Below are 10,051 nucleotides of genomic sequence, written 5' to 3' on the forward strand. Positions count from 1 at the left end.
TACACGGTATGAATTTTGAAGATGCATATAAACAGACATTATTTTAGTGTCACTTTGGTTTTGATTCTGCTTGTCCATAATTTCTCCACCCAAAGAAATCTGTTTGTGTGCTTTAAGTGTGACTCTCCATATTCCCTGTTTATACAAAGAGACTGCAGAAAAGAAGATTCTCTACCAGCCCCTCCCTTCATTGCCTCTGGCCTGACTGGTGCCCAGAAACAAGACACTGTGGCTGCTACTGCACAGTTCCTTGAAGTCGTCCATCTCTAGCACCATCTTGTGGTCCCTTGTAAACTGCTATCCACATTTCATCACATCGTCAAGCTATAAAATTTCTCATTCAGCTGAAAACAAAAAATATATTTTTTTTCCAGACCTCGATAATTATTTCCAGATTACATGGAGCCTAGATCTCCTGGATCTAGCCTAGTCAAAAGTGACTGAAAGGTGCAGACTAACAAGTCAAGGAAAAATCTTTTCCCTCCATTTGGCATTTTCAAGGCTGTGTCTGCATGTGATTGTGTGTCCCCATTTCCCCCATTTCTGCTCGAGCAATGGCCACCAGTGATGTTTGTGGTGCACCTGCTGACAGATACAATGGTTCAGGGCCATAACTCTTGCTCAGCAGCCAAGGGCCATAACTCTTGTTCAACAAGGCAAGGGCTAGTTGAGCGCCTGGCAAGTGCAGCTGGTGCAAGTCAGCCATCCTCCCCCACAAACAAAGCACAGCCCAGGGCCCATGGATCTCTCCCATGGGACAGCAGGCTGCAGCCAGGACCTGCCCTTGAGAAGGGACACCTCTCAAAGGTGCTCCTCAAGGCTGAGAGATTCCTTGTTGTAACAGATCCTTGGTAAGCGATAAATAGGATCCTAAACTTTGAAATCCTGCCCAAGATATAAGGGATTGATAGCGCCCATGTCGTCATTCAGACATGGACTAAGTCTGGGACTAAGTCTGGGACTAAGTCTGGGACTAAGTCTGGATGCAGCAGCATGTGAGCTCCCCTCATGAAAGAGGTTTAGAAAGCAGCAGGGTCCTTTCTGAACCTCTGAGTCTGATAGTTCTGCCTGACCCTGTCCTTTATGCAGAAGCAATCAAGAACTCCTTGCCACCACTTCTGATTTAATAACTCTCACATTTACTATGAAACTTTGGTAAATCACTGGTTTAGACCCAAAACCACATTGCTACATCTCTGTTACAAGTGCAGCACATCAATCCATCCATGACACAGTAGTTCTGTGCTCAGTTTTGGAGTTTCCCACACCTACTAGAGCAAGGCTGAGCAGAGGCAAGAGAAAGTGAGGAGGATGGAGCACCTGAGGAGGAAGAAGGAAACTCTTCACCTGCCTACAGGGGGATTGCTGAGAAGATGGAACCAAACTTTCCTTAGAGATCCACATCAGAAGAACAATAGGCAGAACTAACAAGTTATGAATTTTCACTGCCTGTAAAGAAAAAGAAAAACACAGATGATACAGGAATAGGAGCAGAATACAAAGTATTAATCTTCTAAATTTTTCTAGATTCAGTAGAACCTGGCTCTGTGCAACCTCACCTTATGCTGAAGGTAAGCTTCTTTGAACAGGTGGTTTGACAAAATGACCTCCAGCAGCTCTTTCCAACTTAAAGTATCTTGTGATCCTATGATTCAAAGGGAGTTTCTGTGTCTTGGAACTCAGAGAGCACTTCATCCAAAGAGTGAAAGGATGCAATAGAACGTACATGAACACACAGATGAACAATATAAAAGAAGAAATAAATCCTGTTGATTTAACCTCAAGGCACAATGTTTTCAGGATTACATATAGGCTTGAGGGCAAGAGAAAACATATTCAGAGTCAGAAGAAATGTCATCAGAAGTGAAAGATTGCCTCTTGATCTCCAGAAAACTCAAATCAAAACACGCAGGCCATTTCAAATCAGAAAATTGTATACGGAGAGTAGGAGGTCATTTGGAAGATTGCAATATGATTAACAGTAATATTTAAAAGTTAGTGTCATTTTACCTGATTGTTTCTGACCTAGTTCTTGCAATAATTATCTTCCCAATATTTGAATGATCTCAGTAAAAGCATTTCACTAGAGTGAATTCAAGTCTGTTGTGTAAGGATCTACTCCATTCTCCACTGCAACAGTGAAAATAATGAATAAACTATGATTTTGTTAAAGAAATCAGAATATACACTAGGCATTGTAACATATAGATCAGATAGACCTAGCTGTAAGTGTTGCCTAAATTTCACAAGCTGCAAAAATTACTATCAGAAAAATTAATTTCCTGCAATCAATATTTTTTTCTTTTATATATATTGAAGTTTGGGCCAAATATAGACATGACTTTTCCCTAAACATTAAGACAACCTTTCTGGGCTCTATAACAGCAAACCTGACATTTTCACTGCTTTCTCATAAAAAATATTTACAAAGAGAAAGCCACAAGATTTTCAGTGTTCTGGTGAAGTTGTTTGCATCAAGCCTGGTGTAAAGGCAAGTAATAAAAGCAATTAGCAGGAATTGATGGAAGAAACAAAATTGTTAGTTAATCCAACTTTCCTGCCGCTTTATTGACAAAGGGATGAGTTTTACAGAGACTAAATATAAGAAGTACACAAATAATGGGGCAATGAAGTCTAGAAAAACGATTGACATTTGAGAGAAAAAACACGAAAGAATTTTTTCCTGATATCCAATCGAAACCTACTGGTTTTCAATTTGAAGCTATTGCCCTTTGTCCTGTCACTATATGTTCTTAAAAAAAATAAAATCTCTCCATGTTTCCTGTAGGCTCCCTTCAGGTACTAGAAGGTTGCAATTAGGTCTCCCTGAAGGTGCATCCTTTCTTGGCTGAACAAACTCAGTTGTCTCAGCTTTCTCATAGGAGAGGTGCTCCATCCCTCTGATCATCTTGGTGGCCTCCTCTGGACTCACTCCATGTCCTTGTTCCATGTCCTTGCTGTGCTGGGAGCCCAGAGCTGATGCAGCCCTGCAGGTGGGGTCTCAGCAGAGCAGGGCAGAGGGGCAGAATCCCCTCCCTGCCCTGCTGCCCACCCTGCTCTGGATGCAGCCCAGGACACGTTTGGCCTTCTGGACTGGCTGGGGCAGGTCCAGCCTCTCATCTCCCAACACACCCAAATCATTTTCAGCAGGGCTACTCTGATCTGGTCATCCCCAGCCTGTGCTTGTACTGGGGGTTGCCCCAATCCAGATGCAGCACCTTGCACTTGGTCTTGCGTCATAGTTTGATCCCAAATAGCAGCCAAACCCCAATAGCCTCTCACTCACTCTCATTAGCAGGGCTGGGTTTGGAATCAGAAGGGTAAAAGCTGAAGAGCTCAGGGGCTGAGATAAGAGCAGTTAAAAGGGAGAGCAGAAGCCAAACACAAGAGAAAGTAGAACCTGTGATTAGTTCAGTGCTCCCCGTGTACAGGCAGGTGTTCAGCCAGCTCCAGGAGAGCTCCAACCCACGTGCACACTGAGCACGATGTCACATGGTCTGGATTATCCCTTTGGTCGGTTTGGGTCACCCGTCCTGGCTGCATCTCCTCCTGACATCCTGAGCACCCCCAGTCTCCTCCCCAGTGCAGCAATGCCAAAAGCAGAAAAGGCCTTGGCTCTGTGCAAGCCCTGCTCAGCAGTAACAAAAACATCTCTGTATTATCAACTCTGTGCTCACCACAAATCCAAAACACAGGCACAAAGCAGCTGCTGTGGAGGTTTACTCTACACCAGCCAAAACCAGTATTCTTTGCTAAACCTTGTGAGATTCCTAAGGATCCACTTCTCAAGCTTTTCCAGAGCCTTTTGGATGGCATCCAATGTTTCAGGTGTGGCAACTGCATCACTCAGCTTGGTGTCACCTGCAAATTTGCTGAGGATGCATTCAATCCGTTTGTCTATGTCATAACGAAAATATTAAATAGCACTGGTCCCCATATGGACCTCTGAGGCACACCACTTGTCACATTGACCACAACCCTTTGGATGCCACCATCCAACCAATTTCTCATCCACCTAACAATCCACTCAACAAATTCATCTCCTTCCATTCTCGAAAGAGGATCTTGTGGGAGCCTGTGTCAAAGGCTTTACAGAAGTCTGGATATATGACAACTTTTGCCCTTCCCTTGCCCCACCGATGCAGTCACCCATCCCAGAAGGTCACTGGCTTGGTCTGGCAGGATCTGTCCTTGGTGCAGCTGTGCTGGCTGTCCCAAATCACCTCTCTGTCCTATGTGTGCCTTAACATAGATTCTGGGAGGGTCTATTCCATGATCATCCCAGACACGGAGGTGAGGCTGACAAGCTGGTACTTCCCAGAGATCTCATTTTTACCTTTTTTGAAGATGGGTACAATGTTTTCGCCTTTCCTATTACCTAGGATTTTACCTGACTTCCAAGGCATTTTCAAATATAATGGAGAACAGCTTGGTAAATACATCAGCCATTCCGTTAGGACTCTGGTTTGCAACTCATTGGGCCCAACAGACCTCTGTACACTCATGTTCCTTAAGTTGACATGAATCTGATCTTTAATTGCAGTGGGAAGGACTTTGTTCCCTCAGTTCCTGTCCTGCTGTCCATCCTCTCAGGAGATGTGGGAAGAAATGTTACCCTTGGAGACTGAACCTTATCTTGCATTAGATGAAAAGAAGAACTCTTAAGATTTACTGATGGTCCGATGGATCTCCAAGTCAGCTGTGAATTAGCCAAAAAGTGATGGTGTTCATAACAAAAAATAGTGTAAAATTTTTTGAGTAAAACTTGTGTTCAGCCTGCCTTGGAGAACAGAGCTGACTAAGTGATTTCTGGAAGTCTCTTCCCACCTCAGCTACTCTATGATAATTGCCGGTGGACCTATTCTGTAAGAGGAATTTATACCAGGGAAAAATGCTTTTGGGAGGAGCCTCAAGGACATGGAAATGGGATATAAATATTTTGGGTGAGAATGGAACATTTTTTCTTATGAAATTTTCCTTTCAGAAGGACACTGAGATAAATCGTCAAATATCAGCCTTGAGTGATCTCTTTGTTGGTAGATATTATATTACTGTAAGAGTTCTACAATGCCTCCTTCATTCTGTGTCCAGTGTTTTCAGTATTATGTACTTTTTTGGAGGTAACTGAAAAATTCATTCTGACAACAGTCAGAATCTGTGCAAACCCGTGATGACAGCATCACTGTCTGTACTATAACCATAAATTCAGTTCCTTAACTCTCATTGTATTCATACATATACACCTTTCCAAGATATAAAATGGAGTATGTATCATGCTCCAAACATACTTATTTGGTGAAAATCCATACCTACTCCTCATGCTAGAATTGTAAAAAAGCAGGATGGTTGAAGGTGTGGTACTGTAAACAGTGACATTGCCCGCATTTGTATAGCTTGCAATAACACAGTCTGTTCTGAATCTGTTTCATAAAAGTAGACACAAAGCTCATTGTGTACATTTTAAATAAACTACAGACAGAAAAATTACTTAGCAAATACCAGGCAAATCCATAATTCTAACTTATGATTCCCAGATTCCTACATACATTCCTCTCCTTTTTCTAGTGCAGAATTGAAGCTCCATGGCATGTCTGATATATGTGTGCATTCTCACAGCTAAACAGTGAGATTCTAACAGTTTTCCATATCTATCAGAGAATAAATACTTTAGAGGATTGGGATTGAATTCCAAAGCAAAGCAAAGCAAAGCAAAGCAAAGCAAAGCAAAGCAAAGCAAAGCAAAGCAAAGCGTCTTGTGAATGTGTCACTCAGGACAGATTTTGACATATTAGTTGACTTTTTTTAGTTGACTTTAGTTGACTTTTTGAAATAAAGTAATTTTGTACTTTTATTGTTCAAATGAAACATAACAAGTCACTGCCAATAAGCTGGAAAGAACTTCAACCCCAAATATTTTTTGGAATTTAGTTTTAATAGACGAGGTGTTTGGCAATGTTTAGGTATATGTGTACTATATAAAATTGAATACATTTAGAAGGTTTTAACTGTGGACACAGATAAAATGTGTGCCAGCATTGTGTTACAAAGTTTCATATATGATCCTAATTGTAAAAAAAGAAGTTTAAAATTAGAAATTTATCTGCCTTTACTGTAATGCAGAAATTATTATTGATAGAAATTCAGATCCCAAAGAATTGCTGAGTTTAACAGCAGATTCATGCATGCTAGAAGGCAACTGAAATTTGCTATCAAATTAGTAGTTGTCAGTCTTCTAATTGTACTGTACTTAGGCAAACTCTACTGCAGTAAACCTGATCTTCCCTTTCTAAATGCAGCTTTTGCTTTTCTTCAGAGAAACAGAAAAATTATCTACCACAGACCTTTTCCATGAGTCTTCATTAAGCTATTTGTTATACTTAAGAAAATTTGTTCAATTTAAGTTAGTATGACTGTGAAATATACACAAGAAATGCAGAGAATTTACATTTATTTTTATTTAAAAGTTTAGATACATTTTTGAGGGACTCATTACATACATTTGGAGTACCAAGGCACAAATTAACATGCCAGTGAGCAGCAAGGGTTGCATTTTGGCAAGGGAAAGTGATTTAGCCTTAAATAAAAGCAGTGAACCACTCAGTGAGGGGAAGAGTTCACACAAGAAGTATAAAGAGAAAGAGGGTTACAGGTTTCTCATGGCAATTAGAACCTGCTGATGTGCTCAAGGCCATGATGTAATTTTCCTTAAAGAAGCATTAAAAAAATAGGGTTTGTTATAAAACAACTAGCAGATTAATGTGTTTTGTCTTATTACACATATTTAGCTGTGGTTTTGCTTTAATTTTAGTATTTAAGCTACATATAATTGTCTTAAGTCTGCTACAGTAATTTCTGATATGTGGCAAAGATCAGGAAAAAGAGCTCAACTTTACACAGCTTTCATATTGATTACTCAAAACATATTTAAGCTTTGTGGCCTTGAATTAGCAGTTTAGAAACACAGTTACACTGTATTCTTACTATAAACTTTCTGCAAACACAAGTGACAGTATATTTAGCTTTGCACTGAAATTTGCATCTCTCGGGCTTCAGTCCTGTAGTCTTTATAGCAGGACATGGTATTTCTATGGTAAAACAGATGCTATAATTGTGTTCTGTTTTGTCTTTTCATCCTGTTCAATTTTTTAATTCATGATGATGATCTCTTTTTATTTAGAAAGATTAACCTATATCTTTCTCAGAATTTTTCATCTTCCATTTGGCAAAGTAGTAGTAGTAAACAAAGTAGTATGGCTTGAAGTTGACTTTCAAATTGAATTTCATAGGGCCAGGAATTTACCATGCTGGATTGCTGAAGTTTATGAACTACCCGTGCAAATACATGACAACCACGAAAATGGAAGGAATCAGCTGAGCAATAGATTCTGGTTATGAAATTAGAGACACAATAGACACTCCGTTTCTAGTAATTTAACCCAGAATAACTTTTACTCTTTATGCTTCCCCTTAAAATTTAAAATGTACTACGATCCACAAAAAGTATAATGTTCCACGGGGGAGAGCATGCCAGACAAAAACATGCACTATAAACCCCATTCTTTCTTGCCTGAAATCCAAGTCTCTCTATCCTTCGTTGTACTTTCCTATAATGTCTGACCTTAAACAAACATCTAAACAAACTCTGTTGGAATAACATTTCAGTAACTTCCAATTTCTGAATACAGAACCTTAATCATTCAATAAACACAAGTGAAGGTGTTTTCTCTTTAATAGCTCTAATAATTATGTATTTATTAACAATAAGGATAAGGTAGATTGCTGACAGTGATTCTCCCACTCCTACCCAAACTAGCTAATCTGTGGGCAGTTTTGTGGCATCATCACCAACAAACAAAGGGGAGCTGCTGTTTATCTAATGCTGACAGGAGATCAGCAATTATACTAGTATAATTATATATACTGGTATACTTGCACTTGCATCACATATACTAGTATAATTGCACTGTTATACACCTTATCAGAGTGGGAAACAAAGAAGGTTATCAGCTGTACGCTGAATTGTTAATTTATAAATGGTCAATATTTTTTTACATAAATCTACTATATGAGTTACTTAACTGTCATTGAGAGCAGAAGGCATTCTGATGAAGGTAGTTTTGAGGGGATTAAGACAGAGAGATTGCAATATCAGTTATAACCTGAGATATAATAGTGACACCTCAAATGCTTTTTACCCAGTCCCCTCCTCCTTTGGGATACAGCACCGTCCTTTTCTGTGGTTAGGAACAGTGACCTTCTTGCTGGCATTTAGACTGTTTTTGTCTTGCACAAAGAAAATAACAATATTAACAAGGTGACTTCTATTAAAAATACGGTGGTAATGAACTCTGTTGTCCTTAATGGAAGATCTGCCTCACAATCCTCTGCATTCTACTGCTGAACTGTAAATTTCAGCAACATGTAAAACAGGAAATACCACTACTGCTTAAGGTAGTGGTACTGCCATTATCAGTTTCCTTGGGTTTGAATGCTGTGCTTCCACATGCATTAGAACACAAATATTTTAAATTCTGCTATTACTTCAGTCTTAAATAGGGCAAATCATGAATCACACTTTTACCAAGGTGATGCACACTAGTAATGCCTGACAAAATTGAAAAATAAGGACAATCATTTTCTTGGCCAGATCAACCAGTGTGGGGTAACACAGCTAAGAAGTCGGCATTTGTAAAACAGTGGCTCTGAGGTTTTTCATTTGAAACCTACTAGTGTTGGCAGAGGCAGACTCAGAAAGGCTTTGGGGCTACTGTGAATTACTGTTTCTCAGATCTCCTAGTAACAGTTCTGCTTCTTGATCCCTTGCCACTTCAGCTACACAATGAAGACTGTAGTTGAATTCACTTCTGTTTGAATGGTTTTTAATATAAGAGAATGACCAAAACATGAAAATATGGCACTAAAGCCTTGTCAATGCAGGTCAGATGCAATTGTAAAACCTGAAAGAATTTTACCTTATGCTTTGAAAACAATTTACTTTGAAAGTCAGTAGTTAACTGCAATGTGATTTCATAGGATGAAAATTTAATCTCAAAAATAAAGTGTCTCTTTCTCAGGGTACACTTTGAAAATGTTTTGTATTGGCCAGTAACTGATTAGTTCAGAAAACACGAGTCAAGTACAGCTTGGTGCTGTCTCATAACCAGAAGTCTAAGAAAAGATCAGCTATTTAGCTTCATTTTTAGCAGGAGAATTATAAGAACAGGAAGCAGGAAGCAGGAAGATTATAAGAACACTGAAACCTGAGATGGAAAGACCATTTTTACTGTAGATGCTGGAAGAGGGAACTGCTTGACATTCTCATCTAGCAATTTATATAGTTTTCTCATCTACAATCTCATCTAGTCTAGTTTATATAGTGTAGCCGCTCATACAGTAGCTGTGAATCATACAACATTCTGGTGTATTTCTAGTAGTAAAAATATATTAATGATAAATTGTCTATGTCAGAACAGTCATTTTAGCTTGTTCATCAGTTTCAGTATTTTATGTTCCTAAATTACCATTTTTAAAACTGTTATTACATTTAAAAAGCAGACTTCATCACCTCCCCCAGACCTTTGCAAAGAGATGCAGGAAGAATACGTTTTGGAGTACTTACTTCCTCTCAGTTCTTTTGGGAATCAATACAGAAGGTCTATTTGTTGATCTTTCCTCCCTCAACATACAAAATAGCCCAGCACTGGCAAAGAACTGTATTCCTGTAGCCAAAGCTACTCTCCCAAGCCTGCCTCCCTCCCCTACACACCACCACCCCCCACCCCAAAAAAAGAAAAAAAGAAACAGAAAACTAGAAAATAATGAGGTTAAGGAATAAAATCACCATGAAAAAGGAGAAACCATTCTACACCTGTTTTGAATTATCAGGAAATGCATTATGCAGAACATACTATAACAGGTCTGAAAGCCTTTTTTCAAACAGCAGCATGAATTGTGCTGGTCATGTAAAGAATAGGAGACAAACTGCATTTAAGAGCAGCACCCGCTCACTTACCAGCCAACCATCTCCAAATTACAACTCAGTAAAAGCTGA

At 39.3% G+C, this 10,051-nt stretch overlaps 1 long non-coding RNA gene across 1 annotated transcript in view; it reads right to left on the minus strand.

The window, feature by feature from the left end:
• The window catches only part of LOC134432079 (uncharacterized), a 34,291-nt gene extending 24,598 nt beyond the window's left edge, over window positions 1-9,693 (minus strand). Inside the window, exon 1 of the long non-coding RNA XR_010031214.1 lies at window positions 9,620-9,693. This is a non-coding gene — a long non-coding RNA (uncharacterized LOC134432079). The remainder of the gene's footprint in view (window positions 1-9,619) is intronic.
• Between the last annotated feature and the right edge of the window lie 358 nt (window positions 9,694-10,051).

This window comes from Melospiza melodia, chromosome Z (assembly GCF_035770615.1).
Source record: "Melospiza melodia melodia isolate bMelMel2 chromosome Z, bMelMel2.pri, whole genome shotgun sequence".
NCBI lineage: Eukaryota > Metazoa > Chordata > Aves > Passeriformes > Passerellidae > Melospiza > Melospiza melodia.